Below are 15,453 nucleotides of genomic sequence, written 5' to 3'. Positions count from 1 at the left end.
CCAGTACACCAGTAATCAGTTGATATTGTTAACCAAAACTATTGATTTGTTTTTGTAATTTAAAGAAAGCTTAAATAAAAATAAAATGTAAATATTAAACAGAAAACCTAAACTTAAAAAAACTTAAATAAAAATGAGAAATTTTATCTTGACAAGTTACTACCTAAAACTGAAATAAAAAATCAATTAAAGCTATAAAACAAACTAATAAAACTGACAAAAGCACATATTACTTTACTAATTATAAAAAAAAACAAAAAAAAAACTGAAAATATAAAATACTAAAATAACACTTTTGGCAAAATGAAAGAATCAAATTACTTGTGTATAAGAGTGATTAAATAAGTAAAAATGGCATACTCTATCATACACTCTTTTCTGTATATTTACTTGTTGTTTTATTTAGAATGTTTGATTTAGATGGTTTTAGTCTTTTCCTCTGATTGTGAGTACAGTACCGTATTACACTTCCTAACAGCATGAGTTTTGTTTATTGTGTGTTGATGTGCGAGTGAAAGAGCGTTGTGTCTGGAAGAGGAGCTTGTGTTTCCTCCGAGGAATGCTTGTATAATTAGATCCCCACTGTCATGACAACCAAACTTGATTTTTAAGGGGGCCGAGACTAGTTCAGTTATAGAAACTTGAGTCAGTGTCTGCGACTCACACACACACACACACACACACACACACACTGACTTTTAGATAAGACACGCATGAACCCTTATCACTACATTCATGAATGTGTATGTACAGCAGCCTTGGATTGTGAACTGTGAACTTTGAAAATTCCGGTAGATTATATAATTCACCTTTTTTCTTGCATTAGAGTTAAAACAATAACAATAATAATAATAATAATAATAATAATTCGCATGCTCTAACCTGTGCAGCAGTACAGAGAATAATGAATGGAAAAATTATCCTTCTCAAGCTTCTGTGCCAAATATAATAACTGGCAAACTTTCTGATTCAGCGGATGACAAATTCAACCCCTCAATGGGTTATTTGACACTACGACATCCTGACCGCTGACTGTAAACATGCAGAAGATTAATGCATATAAAAACTCTAGCCAAAAGATATTAAGATATGTGGCAAAACCTGGACGGAAGCTGAATGTATCGGTCATCCGTCATGTGTTGGATGAGCTGAAGTGAAGTCAGTGTGCGAGTCAGTGCTTATGCAGCATTTCTCTGGGCTGCTGGGAGACTGGTGTGTAAGCGTGTGTGAGGAATGTGTGATGTCCAGACAGTGTGCAGTTGTTCGGACCCTTTTCTCCGGCCCGTGTCTGGGGAGGGTCAGGCAGGAGCGGACAGTTGTAAAGTGTGTACGAGCGCAGAGTAAACACATGTCTCTGAGCGCTGGAGGAGGGTTAGTGTTTGTCAGTGTGTGTATGTCTGTGTCTGTCCTGTAAACACTGCGCAGGTGTGACCCTCTTTGTGTCCTTCTGACCTAATACAAGTGTTGACATGCTGTAAACGCCATTCAGATGTTTAAAATGAAGCACCAGCATGAATGAAATGGGTCTGAACCAAAACCAAGAGTCTTTATTATAACAATATCTGCTTCTAATATGTTGCATACTTGTTTAGTTATGTCACATTATATATATGATACCATAATATATTATTTTAATATATTATCTTAATCATGAGCACACTGGTTTGTAGTGCAGACAGTTTTACCATTTACTGCACGTTGTAATTTATTTTCCTATAGCGGCTAATGAACTGAAGTCTCACCCATAGGCTTACTTCCACGTTGAAGAATAAGGTGGGTAGCATAGTAAATTATTTAGAAAAAAAAAAAAAAAAAAATATATATATATATATATATATATATATATATATATATATATATATATATATATTATTTTTAATTATTATCTATTATTATATATATTATATATTTGATCTATATATTATATAATCACAATATATCATGTTATATAAAATGTATTGCAGTATATATATAACGTATTATTTTAATACACACATATATATTTAATTATTATTGTATAGCATAGTAAGGTGTTTAGAAATAAAATCATAAAAAAATATATTGCAGTATATTATTATTATTAGAAAAAGAAAAATTTAAGGTACTACAGTAGTGGAAAATATTATAATATAGAGCTATAATTTTATATAACTGCACAGCTGTTCTAAAATATAGTATTATGTAGCATAGTATTGTACAGTAAAGTGTTTAGTATACAAAGAAAGATGTAAAATGTTTATATAGAATATAATATGTATACATTGAAAACATTGCACTATAATATGGTATTTTTGTAGTGTACTGCACTAAAATTGTGTATAGTTCAGTATAGTGAAGTTCATTGTGATGTAGTGTAATAGTAGAGTATAATATTTCTTGATGTATGCAATTTAAGTGTTTAGAAAAAGTACACTGAGTAATATGGTCTACACTACAGTTTACAACTAGTAGAGTGCAGTTTTATAGTAAATTGTTGTGTGTTGTTCTACAATGTTTTTCTTCTTTGTCAAGAAGTCAAATATTTGTAGTATGGTGTAGTCCAGTGCAGAATGCTAAAGCGCGGTATAGTAGTAAAAGATTGTACAGTATAGTATTGTAAAAGAATTAGAAAGAGAGCGATCACATGTTGCTGTAGGGGATGAATCTCAACAGATGCAGGTGAAACAGTGATTGGAAGAGATCAGATGAAACGTAAATAGCATGAGGCGTGTGTGTGTGTGTGTGTGTGTGTGTATGTGTAGAGGGAACAGTGTCTCTCTTTTATGAGCTCTTCTGCTGTATAATTGCTCCCTGCCTCTTCCTGTGATCCACGCTGATGGAGGGGAGGGCTCAACTTCTGACGTTATACAAATAGGAATTCCCTTCGCTGGTCTCTCTCGCTCCGCTCTCATTCACTTTCACCCCGTCTGGCCTCCAGACGAACTCTCTCTCTCTCTCATCTTCCTCCTATATAAACACTCATAGCGTCTATACAGGAGTCGGACACTCCCTCTGAGACACAACTGCTATAAGGTTCCTCTCACGCTCTGAACAGAGGAGATACAGAGAGAGAGAGAGAGAGCAGTCCGATCATCCAGGTAAGAGACCAGAGTCACACTTCTGAACTTTCAATAACATCTGCATGTGGTTTCTCTATCGCTCTTGAAGTTTGAGGCGTTTTGCTCTTAAAAACAGCCCTTGTTCAGCACTTTGGAGGTTCGCGGTGTAGTTGGTGATGGTCGGACTGACTTTTTGAGTTCAGCCAGACAAGTGATCCACTTGAGCGTCCAGAGGAAAGGTCATCCGTAAATAGTTTCTTTGAATGGGCCGTCCGAGCGACTGCGCGACATCTGTCAGCCAGACATGAGTTCGGGGCGGCGTGAAGCGGAGGTCATAAAAACGCTCTCAAAACAAGGAGTGCGAGGATGAGGCTGTGGAGAAACGCTCAAACATTCTTCTCATTGTTCTCAAGTCTCGGAAGACCGTGCCAGACGCTCCACAGCCAAAACAACTTTCAGAGGAAGGAGGAGGAAAAAAAAATGTGTGGCAAAAACAGAAAGGCCAAGCCGGGAGTGTTAGACGAGGTGTCCAAGCTGGAGCGCTAGATCAGAGGAGAGCGAAAGCGACCTGAGGTGATTATTCATCTTGTGCTCTTTCAGAGTAAGAATGAGAAACCCTGACAGTTTAGTCAGTTTACTGAAATGTTAATATAACTAAGTAAATAGCATAGCAGATAATAGTGCAGTGTAAAATATATTAAAGTTTTTAGTACAACAAACTGTTCAGTATGATATTCTGTAGTGCACTATAGAAGCGTGTAGTATAATAAAGTGTAATACTATAGTAAAAAAAGACAAGTGTTTATAGTATATTGCGTATATTACAGTGAAGTGTGTACTCTATAGTAAATTATTGTGAAATGTATAAAATAGTGTTACATTATATACAGTAGTATAGTATCGTGTATAATATATTAAAGTGTTTAGTATGATATTTCGTAGCGTACAAATGTGTAGCACAGTATATTATATACTGTATATTAGTATACTATGTGGTATATAGTAAATTGTGTAGTATTGTTAAGTGTATAAAATAGTGTTACATTATATACTGTAATATAGTACAGTGTATACTATATTGAAGCATTTAGTACAGCAAATTGTTTAATATGATATTTTGTAGGGTACAATACATATTTTGTAGTGTGTAGTATAATAAAGTGCATAGCACAGTACGGTAAAGTATGTAGCACAGTATACTATAGTAAAAAAGACAAGCATTTATCGTATATAGTGTATGCTACAGTGAAGTGTGTATATAGTAAATTGTAGCAAATTGTGAAGTCTATAAAATAGTGTTACGCTATATACAGCAACATAGTAATAAAGTGTGTAGTAAAGTATATTATTAACAGTATGTAATAGTATAGTGTATATTACAATTAACTGTATAGTAAACTGTAAAAAGTAGTCAAATATATAGTATTGTGAAGCACATAAAATAGTGTTACATACAGTAATATTATACACTATCCTATAAATTAAAGCGTTTAGTACAATAAATTGTTTAGTATGATATAAAATAGCGTACAATACAAGTGTGTAGTATAATAAAGTGGTTAGTACAGTATATAAAAAAAACAAGTATATTATAGTATATATTCTAGTGAAGTATGCTGTAGTATAAAATACAGTGAGAATTGTGAAGTGTATGAAATATTGTTATATACAGTACTATAGTACAGTGTGTAGCTAAAGTTATTTTTCATCTCATAATGTGCTCATTGAGACCACGAGAGAAACTAGAGAGACACAGGGAAGGGTCAAGGTTCTGGAAACAGGCCCGTCCCACTTTTCAGAGAGCACAGGAGACCTCAGGACTGGTACAGAGATTAGGAAACGGTGCGTGAGTGGAACAAGTGTGATGGATTCCTGTGTTTGCTGCTGAGTGTTTTCTTCAGGCCTCTATGCTGAAGTTAATGGCTGCTGCGGAGGATTGGGTGTAATAGTATCTGGAGTAAAGTTACAGGCACATTAGCGTGAAAACCATGAGCTGTGGATTTATGCTCTGTTTAAAAGGGAACGAGCGCCTTTGTGTTTTTCTCTGCAGTAAAGGCTGTTGCAGAAGTTATATTTGGTGTCAGTCACTTTGGTTTTGAGTTAAATGAATGAAGCTTACGAGCAAATGAGACACATATTCCCACGGGCAGGGTGGAGTACTGTACGCTTATAAAAGCCGCCTGTCATGATTTTTGCTGAGTCATTAATTACATTGTCTAATGTTTAACGGTTTAAATTTCACTGCAAACAAATTAATGTGATGCCTGAAATTTGATAATGTGCAACAAGATGAAGTAAATATGAAAAACTGATTAAATAATTATATTTAAAAAATTAATATTTTGGAAAAATATTTTTTTTGTATTTCAAAATTTAAATGTAAAAGTTTTAATCAATTTTGTTCACATTTAATGTATAAATATTTAGATATTTAATATACTTTTGTTTCATATTTGTTCTGTTAATTCTTTTAAAAATGCTTCTTGCTTCATTTTCATTTTATAAGTCACTTTGCATCTGTTTAATGATATATGCGCTGTGTGGGCCTAAACTGATGCATCCAATCCTGTGTCCACTTAAGGTCCAGTATCAGGTTACCTACAGTGACTAATCGAAAAATCTCATTTGTTGGCAACTATACGGATCTGGCAAGCATGCAGAGCAAATGGGATATTATGGGCATTTTTTCTTCAATCCCTAAAATTAGCTGCAACACTGCAGGATGAAAGTGTGACTTCTCATGATGAGGAGAGCCATAAAAAAGTCTTTCCTGCTCTTTTCCTCTGTGAGGTGTAACCGCATCGGCTGCATCACGCCAGACGCTGTCATTAGTGAGAGGAAAGACTGAGATCACTGGCAAAAAGAACAACTGCGGCTTCAATTTAGAGGGAAAAAGCTGAAAGGAAAGATCTGATGGAAAATATTAATGGACAGAGATCTTCCCGTTCGCAAGGCGTCACTTCATCAAGTCTAGATTGGGTGCATGATTTCAAGCATTCGAGAATCGGGAAAACACATCACAGCGCTTCAGATGCCCTTCAAAAGCAATATTTGGTCTTAATGAATCATTTCAGTTGCAGACTCGCATGGAAAGGCGCATTTTTGTGAGTGGAAAATGCATAATGATTTTTCTAGGGGGAAAATATCATACTTTAAACTCTTTTGCAGCTTTCCGTAACAGGACATTTCAGTTCAATCCTGCTTGGGTGTAGAAGTGAGATCAAAAATGTCTGAATGTCTTTGCATTTGATACATAAACATCAAACCAAGTGTCATTTATTAAAATAAAGACACTTTTCAGTCAAAACTGAAAAAAGGTTTCACAAATGCAGGTTACAAGCACTTGTTTTGATATTTTGTTATCAAATGACATTCAGACATTTTTAGTACTGTCCTTACTCTTTTTTGGGGCCTGTGCGTGTAAGACTGATGGGCCACATCCTCTGATCAGCATCTAAATGACTGTCTGTCTGTAAAGTCTCATCTTGCAGTTAGTGGGGAAAAACCTGAAAAAAGAAACTGCACCACAAACAGTCAGTGCTCTATAAGTAATGGAAGTCTTTGTTTAGAGCAGGCAGGTTTACTTGCAGCATTATCTGGGATATTTTATGTAAAGGCATAAACATAATGCTCCTGGTTTGTGTAAGCTAGGAGTTCCCCTGCGTCTGGACATATTCATGTCCTTTTTTTCAACGCTGACATTTGTATTGACAACTGCGAGACGCTGTAAGGAACTGGAATGATTCTGTCGACCGGACGATGCTGTAAATGTTCCTTCATAAATGTTTAGAGGGAAAACAGTTTGAAGAGAATGTGAAGTGACATGTTACAACTGGAAAATATGTTTCTGCTTTAAAAACTCCAAACTGACGAGTTGTCGTAGGAAAGATCGCCGCAATAGACTGCGATGAGGTGAAATGAAGAGCAAATGGAGAGTGATTTTTTTTAAATGTGTCTCTTCTAGAACAGATCTCTGTAATGTCTCAAATTGTGCTCATGTTTGCCAAAATTTGTATTAATCCAAGATATAATCCAAACTTAATGCGGTCTACATTGATTGTATAGATCCAAACTCTTACTTATGTCAATAATAGTCTCATTTGTGTCTATTTTAGCAGAAACAACTGAGATGAAGCTGATATTGAAATAAAACTTCTCTTAGCAATGCATTTTTTTCTGAAAATCAAGTAAAATACCCTTAAAATACTAAAACTTTCCAACTGTGAAACAAGTGTCTGGTCCTCTGGAACGTAATGTGAGAGAAGGAGTAGTCCTGCTAGATATACTAGATCCTTCACAGGTTCTGCCTGTTTTTTGTCGCTCTTAAAATTTTACTTCAGATGAGACGTAGGTTTTGAACAGAGCAGCATAGCGTTTTTTTTTACGGCACTCGGCAGGGACTGCGTGTCTTTCTGACCTCATTTCAAACTGTCATTGAAAAGCTATTTTTATAAGTCCACAGGAAGCCCAGTCACCCAGACGCTAGCAGAAGGAGAGGCCAGCCGCAATGACCACGGACTACATGACAAAAAATTAGGTGCCCTTGGAAGACACACACACACACACATGCACTTTGCATGTTAAACAGACTAGTGCAGGCAAGTTTACATGTGTCATCATTTACTTACTTTTAAACCTGTTGGACTTTTTTTCTTCAATGGAACCAAAAAACAAGATATTGAGAAGATGTTCGCGCTGCCTGTTAAGCTCCAAAAAGAGACAAAAAGTACCATTATATTGTAAAAATGTTGCTCTAAAACATACATATAAATGCTATTCACTGTAGTTTCCAGCTGAAAATAACACCATTTGCAGTAAAACACCAACAACTTTTATTCCTTTTCATACAAATTAAGATTACAGGTTGAATACTGATTTATAAGGATTTATTTTCACACAGTTCATTGCACAATGCTGTGTTATGACCTCAAACCACTTTTACCATGTTCATTTCGACATTTTACATTTACTTCACATAACCAGGCAGCAACATATGTATGGCTTTCCTGAAGTAAACTTGCTACGGAGCTCACCTGATAGAGAAATGCTCTTTCAGATATGATGAGTCCAGTAAAACACGAATAGCATCACTAGATAAACATCTATTTTGCATGCTATTTATTCGCCGAAACTGACTTTGGCTCGCATAAGATACGCATGTGTTTGACGTGCATATATTAAATAGTTTTTGCGTGCATGATACGCATTTTGGCATTCATATAATACGCATCTACCCCACACCCCTAATCCTACCCATTGTATATCATATGGACACCAAGTCAATTTCTGCGTATAAATAATACGTCAAATAGTAGCAGAAAATCAGGCCACTGAAACGCACTTTCATGAGATTGGGTTAAATAGAGAATTAACCAATAGCGGCACTCACCGAACATTTTATTTCCTGCCGTAATACACAAAACAGCTAACCTTTTAACGCCACTCACTGGATGTCCTCAAAACATTGGCATAAAAACTTTATTTAGCTATACACTTTTCATCGTAATTTATTTCTGAAATGCTTTATTTGGGCATCCAACTTAATATATGTATATATATATATATATATATTCAGATTGTTTAAAAATATATTCAAATGTAAAGTTCCCATGATGTTTGCAAAATTCTAAAATGGAAGATGCGAATAGCATCCCATTATAGAATAGAATAGTTCCCATTACATTCGCATAACAAAAAAGTTTTCAAAACATTTAAAAAATGGATGTTTTGAATAGTCAGAGAACATTCTGAAATAATGCTTTCATAACTTGGGAACTATGTTTTTGTTATCTGGGCAAGTAGGCTATTTTAAGAGTTCAGTGTCTTGTATGTGTTCACTGTACGGAAAAGAGCAGCGTTGACATTGTCCTAAACATGTTATGTTTCACAGAAGAAAAAATAAAGTCCTACAGGTTTAGAATGACATAAGGGTGAGTAAACGATGACAAAACTTGAATTTTTGGCCGAACTCTCACCCTTTTTTGTCCCGGCTGTTTGCTATCTGTCTGCTGTGTTGTTTGCTGTTCTCACAGAGCCCTCGTGTATGATGTGTTAGGACAGATATAGAAATGTTGGACCTCACCTCAGACAGAATGACTTAAGCCCGGACCCTCCTCTTCTACCGGCCAGGGGAATTCCTGGCAGAGTGATTTTTAAACCTAATGACTGAATCACATTGCCAGGGATTTCCAATGGCTCGTGTGAGGGACTCGACTCAGAGACTGCAGACACGCCAGATATATACATTGCAGACACACACACACACACACACAACACACCTGAACACGTGAGACCCTAATCCTGAAGAATGCAGACCGTCTCGTACATGAGTTAGTGGTGACAGAAGTGCCAATTCACATGCATTTCTATGTGGGCTGTATGGTGTCAGGACTTAACCCACTTGTGAACACTGCATTAAATTTCTTTGTTCACAGTGGTTAAGTTCTGCCATCCTGGGACCCAAATCACCAAAGGAGAAGTTCAAGTCTATAGTGTCATCAAAATGAATGCATGCACACTGAGTGCTGTGACATGATATTCTCATTGCATGTATAATGTTCCTGAAAAACTGCATTAAAGATGCACTAGAGACTAATTCTAGGTTTGACTCTTCTTCCTGTCATCAATCTTGCGCTGTTGTGACAAGCCTGTTTTTATCTTGTCCGAAGTAATCTTCATCTCATGTGTTAAGCAAGATATACAACAAACGAGCCATTACCTGAAAATAAAAAACTAGGATAAACATCTTTTGTTGGTACTGGAACAAATTCCTGTCAAAACATGGTGGACTTTTTTCAGGCGGTGAACCACTTAGCGCCACTAACTTCCTCTAACCCAACAAAAATATGACCCTAAAGTGTCTTGTTAACATTTCCATTAATGCAAATGTTATTTCTGAATGTTCAGAGAATATTACAAAAAAAAGAGAACATTCCGTTTTAGAATTTTGCAAACCTTAAAGGAATGTTACTTTTGAATGTTCTCTCAACGTTCTGAAACAAGTAATAATATTCAAAATAAAAAAAATGTTTTAGAAATAAAACATTACATGAATAAATGATCATTTATTTGGGTCCTTCAGACCTTGGTATCCTTCACTGACCACCAGTGAACCAAGTAGGATATCTCGAATCTACTTAAACCTAACCATTAACTACATTAATAAGTAAATGACAATGATATGAATGCTCTTCCAGGACTAACAAAAGATATTGACTCAGGAACCCATCTTACGGAAATGACATTGAAATTTTACGGAAATTTCAGGTTTGTAGACTGTAAAAAAGATATTGCGTATGTCTTTTGCAAGTTTGCAACTGTTAATCCTGTTAGTGAGGCTGAAATGTATGCATTATATAAAAATAAAAAAAATCTGAAAATCAGCACTCCAGTATGTGAGTTCTCAGCGAAATGAGGCAACTAGTAAAGCTGCAAAAGGCCATATTACTGGTACCTCAATTCGAACTGCCTCAAAAAATAACTAAAGCATGATGTTTTCATGCAAAATAGGCATAAACAGTGAACACGAACTTGATGTCAAAGTTCGCTAACAGGGATGTTTAGGACAGTTGCTAAGTGACCACACATGTCCGAACTGAATCTGAACTTCGGCGTTCCAGTTTCAACAAAACCTCTTCAAATGGACGCCACACAAAAGTGGAATTTATGGCAGGGCAGCCATTCAGAAACTGTTTGTAACCAAGGCCCAAACGATGCATTAAACACAAAACAATGGAAAAAATGGTCCAGTGACTCATCTTTTACCGTATTTCCTGCATCAGCCCGGTTTATCTTACGAGAAAGCCAAAGGATGCCTACAGCCCGCAACATCGGCTGCCAGCTGTGAAACATGGTGGGGGATCTGAAAGCGTACGGGCCGGGTCTCACACAAATCCTTAGGTAATTGGTCCGCAGAATCATGTAACGGTGACCCAGGTTCACGAACGCCGTTCTAGCGTAATGTTCCCATATACGGCTAGAGTTCAAGAGTGATTTTAAGAAAGCCAGAATCAAGTCAAACGGCCTTCACTGCCTGCATGAAGCCAAACAAAAACATCATTGAACCATTACAGAAAGTTCTGAAGAGCATAGATTCACATCTCTTTTACTCTAACTCACAAAGAACCATGTACTGAAGCTAAAAAACAAAGTGCTGCCTTGATATCTTTATAGATAGATAGACAGACAGATAGATAGATAGATAGACAGATAGATAGATAGATAGATAGATAGATAGATAGATAGATAGATAGATAGATAGATAGATAAATAGATTCTCATTACTCATTATTTATTTATTCATTCATGGCATTATTTTATCTATGTTGGAGCATATAAATCAGATTGGTTTCATCTGGGCATACAATTTCTGTCCATTTCACTGAATAGAAGCATCTGGTAAAAGCAACTGGTGGTCATCTATCTGTCTGTCTTGTCTGTCTGTCTGTCTGTTTGTATTGTAATTATTAAAGGAAAATATGTATTCATTTATTTTACAGATTGATAGATTTATTATTGGTGCTGTATTATATGTATGTATGTGTATATATATATATATATATATATATATATATATATATATATATATTTATAGTTACATTTTATTATGTTTTATTGTTTGTCGTCTTGTATATTTAATATTATATTATGTATTAAAATAATAAAAATATATATTATGAAAATATTTTTTGTACAGCCTTTAAATTATGCTTAGTCATTGTATATGTTACTGAGAATCAAATAGGACTTTGTGTATTGTTATGGAAATGAGAATTTTAGATCATTTATGCAATGTAATTTATGTCTTTATGCACTATATATATATATATATATATATATATATGTGTATATATATGTATATATGAATACATGCATGTATGAGTCATAAATACCGAGGTTACTGGTTTCATTCGCGACGTCTGTGCCTCAGTCTGCTATTATTTTGGTGCGTGTGGCTTGTCTCTGTGGCTGTGTCTGTCAGTGGGCTGGTCTCCTGTGCCTGCTGTGCTGATAATCAGTGGATGGCTGTAGCTGGCTCAGTTCAGCAGGAACAGGGGTCTGGTCTTCTCTCTGTGGCCTTCTGCTCCACACACACCGAAACACAGAGAGAGGGCTGTTCACGCTACTGCTGCTCCGCACTATAAGTCCCAGGTATGAAAACATAAGTGACATATCATTTATCATGACACAGTGATGTAATATTCACATTTTGCCCAGATATAATAGTAGTTAAATATTATTGAGCAATATAAATAAATTCAATTGTGATATGTATTGTCAATTTTAACACTACAAATAAAATCACTTTCAAAAATATCTTACCTGTACGTTTCCTTTTTTTTTTTATCAGCATCTGAAATGATAAATGGTAATAAAGTTGGTATTTTAAAATATTAAAATAAGTATTAAAATTGATTTATTTAATATAAATATATTTGATATGGTATATATTAATCATTTCTATTTATTACAATTAATATGTGTGTTTATCATGTTAAATGTGCATTGTCTTCACGGCTCAGCTTTTCTTCTTTTTACTATAAGAAATTATCTGAAATACAATAAAAATTTAAATTTATTTATATAAAAAACAAGTGTAAATCATTTAAAAAAAAAAAATATTTTACATATAAAACTGAGACATAAAGTTTATATGGTATATATATATATATATATATATATATATAGTGATTTTAAATGACATTAAAACAGATATATTTAATATATTAATTGAGAATATATATTTAATCTGATGGCACGGGTTAAATAATAACTTAATATAATAAAATATATTAAAATCATCAAAAATATATAACAGGAAAAAAGAATGGTTGGTTTAGATTAGTATAGTTTCTAGTCCGGAAACATTTTTTACACAAGGGGTGTGTGGGGTAATGGGCCAATTTGTTGCTCCATATCCCTAAGTGTATACAGTCATTTGGAATAAACATATCAGCTAAAACTTATCAGTAGCAAGCAGGATAATAAATACCTCTCACTCTGACACATAAAGCCCATCCTCAGCATATCCCAAACTACTCTATATGAATATGCACTACTTGACTGATTGTGGCTCTGTTTCAGGTGTCATCGATATGAATATGAATATTTTGTGACATGAATGTTTTAATAAGCATCACATATAACGTTTTCCTTCATTTCCTTTCATTTCAGAGGGCTTAACTTAGACAAGCAGACATCTGTTTGTGAAACTAGCGTTTGCTATTTGCATTGCAGAGAATGTCGAGTTTCTTTTCAGTCTATACTTAGAAAGAAATGTCGTAAGTGTTTTTCAGAAACTTCTCACCACCTGTCCTCTTCGTTTGTTCATCATTTTTCTTCTCCTATGTCTCGTTCAGTTCTCTGTGAATTGCCCCAAACGGTAAACGGTGAAATGTGTCAACGGCTTTCTTTTTTTTCCCAGCTGCCATCGCGGGCCAAACAATTGGAAAATACAGCAAGTGACCATGGAAACCCAAAGACATACACACACAATACACACAAATACAGATATTTCAATGTCTGATCGCCAAACCACAAGAGGAACCACGGTCCGAGTCGCTGCGGCCTGTGACGGGTTTACTGCAGCAATAGCTGTGAGATATATGCCATGTTCCTCTAAAGCTTGAATTTTTAAAAATCTCATTAATATATTAATAAACCAATTAATAACAAATTGTCGAATTAATTATTAATCATTATTATTTATTTTATTTTATTAATTTATACATTTTATATTATGGATTTAATTTTTTTTTACAATTTATAAAATGTATTAATAATGAATAATAATTAATAGTGTACGAAAACATCGTATGATATATTTAACTTGTGTGTATACATATATGTTATTTATTATATATAAAATTAAATAATGTAATAATTATAAATATGCATATCTCCTTTATATGCATATATATATATATATATTTAACATGTTTGTATTTTTAAAAAGTTTATATTTAACGATATTTGCTCAGCTGATTATTCTCTTATTCTAAATACTTTTGCTTTCATTTTTGAAAATAAAAATGAAATTAAAATTAATAAATTTAATTTATTTATATTATATTTAATATTTATTTTGTATTTTTATATTTAAATATCTAAATTAGTGCTGGGCAACGATTAATCGCGATTAATCGCATCCAAAATAAAAGTTTTTGTGTACATAATATATATGTGTGTATTGTGTGTATTTATTATGTATATATGAATACACACCCATGTATGTGTATATATTTAAGAAAACTGTGTTATGTTTATATATTAAATATATTTATATATCATATAAATTATATTAATAAATATATACATGTAAATACATGTAAATCTTTTCAAAATATATACTGTATGTATGTGTCTTTATATACACATAATAAATATACACAGTACACACAGATATATTATATAAACAAAAACTTTTATTTTGGATGCGATTAATCGCGATTAATCGTTGCCCAGCACTAATCTAAATATAATCTCAATAAATATGAATTGCATAATTTTACATTAAAATAATATAAAAATTAATATTATTTAAATATATATTTTACTTTTAGAATTTATAAACATTAACTTATGCGTTAAAATTTATGTGTATAATGTGTGTGTGTGTATTATTAAATATTGTAATATAATAAATATGTAACTTGTTTATATTGCAAAATGATATACACACAATGTTTATAAATATTATTTTTAATTAATTGTTTAACTATATATTTAATAAAATATTATTTAAATATATATATATATATATATATATATATACACAAGGAAACCATAAGTAAAATGTTTGGATGCATAATGGTGATTAGATTGTTTTTTTTGTTTGTTTTTTAATGTGCTTAATTAATGCAGTATAATTTATAGTTTAATGCTAAATATATAATATAATATACAGGTGCTGGTCATATAATTAGAATATCATCAAAAAGTTGATTTATTTCACTAATTCCATTCAAAAAGTGAAACTTGTGTATTATATTCATTCATTACACACAGACTGATATATTTCAAATGTTTATTTCTTTTAATTTTGATGATTATAACTGACAACTAAGGAAAATCCCAAATTCAGTATCTCAGAAAATTAGAATATTACTTAAGACCAATACAAAGAAAGGATTTTTAGAAATCTTGGCCAACTGAAAAGTATGAACATGAAAAGTATGAGCATGTACAGCACTCAATACTTAGTTGGGGCTCCTTTTGCCTGAATTACTGCAGCAATGCGGCGTGGCATGGAGTCGATCAGTCTGTGGCACTGCTCAGGTGTTATGAGAGCCCAGGTTGCTCTGATAGTGGCCTTCAGCTCTTCTGCATTGTTGGGTCTGGTGTCTCTCATCTTCCTCTTGACAATACCCCACAGATTCTCTATGGGGTTCTGGTCAGGCGAGTTTGCTGCCCAATC

The 15,453-nt window shown here is 33.7% G+C and overlaps 1 long non-coding RNA gene across 1 annotated transcript; it reads right to left on the bottom strand.

Annotated features, from left to right (window-relative positions):
• Positions 1-11,593: 11,593 nt before the first annotated feature.
• Positions 11,594-13,606, bottom strand: LOC131536764 (uncharacterized). Its single transcript, XR_009270063.1, has 3 exons — positions 13,345-13,606; positions 12,360-12,390; positions 11,594-12,175 (listed from the first exon to the last, which is right to left on the bottom strand). It is a non-coding gene; the product is annotated as an uncharacterized LOC131536764 (long non-coding RNA).
• Between the last annotated feature and the right edge of the window lie 1,847 nt (positions 13,607-15,453).

This window comes from Onychostoma macrolepis, chromosome 03, assembly GCF_012432095.1.
Source record: "Onychostoma macrolepis isolate SWU-2019 chromosome 03, ASM1243209v1, whole genome shotgun sequence".
NCBI lineage: Eukaryota > Metazoa > Chordata > Actinopteri > Cypriniformes > Cyprinidae > Onychostoma > Onychostoma macrolepis.
This window is presented reverse-complemented; position numbering and strand designations above follow the sequence as displayed.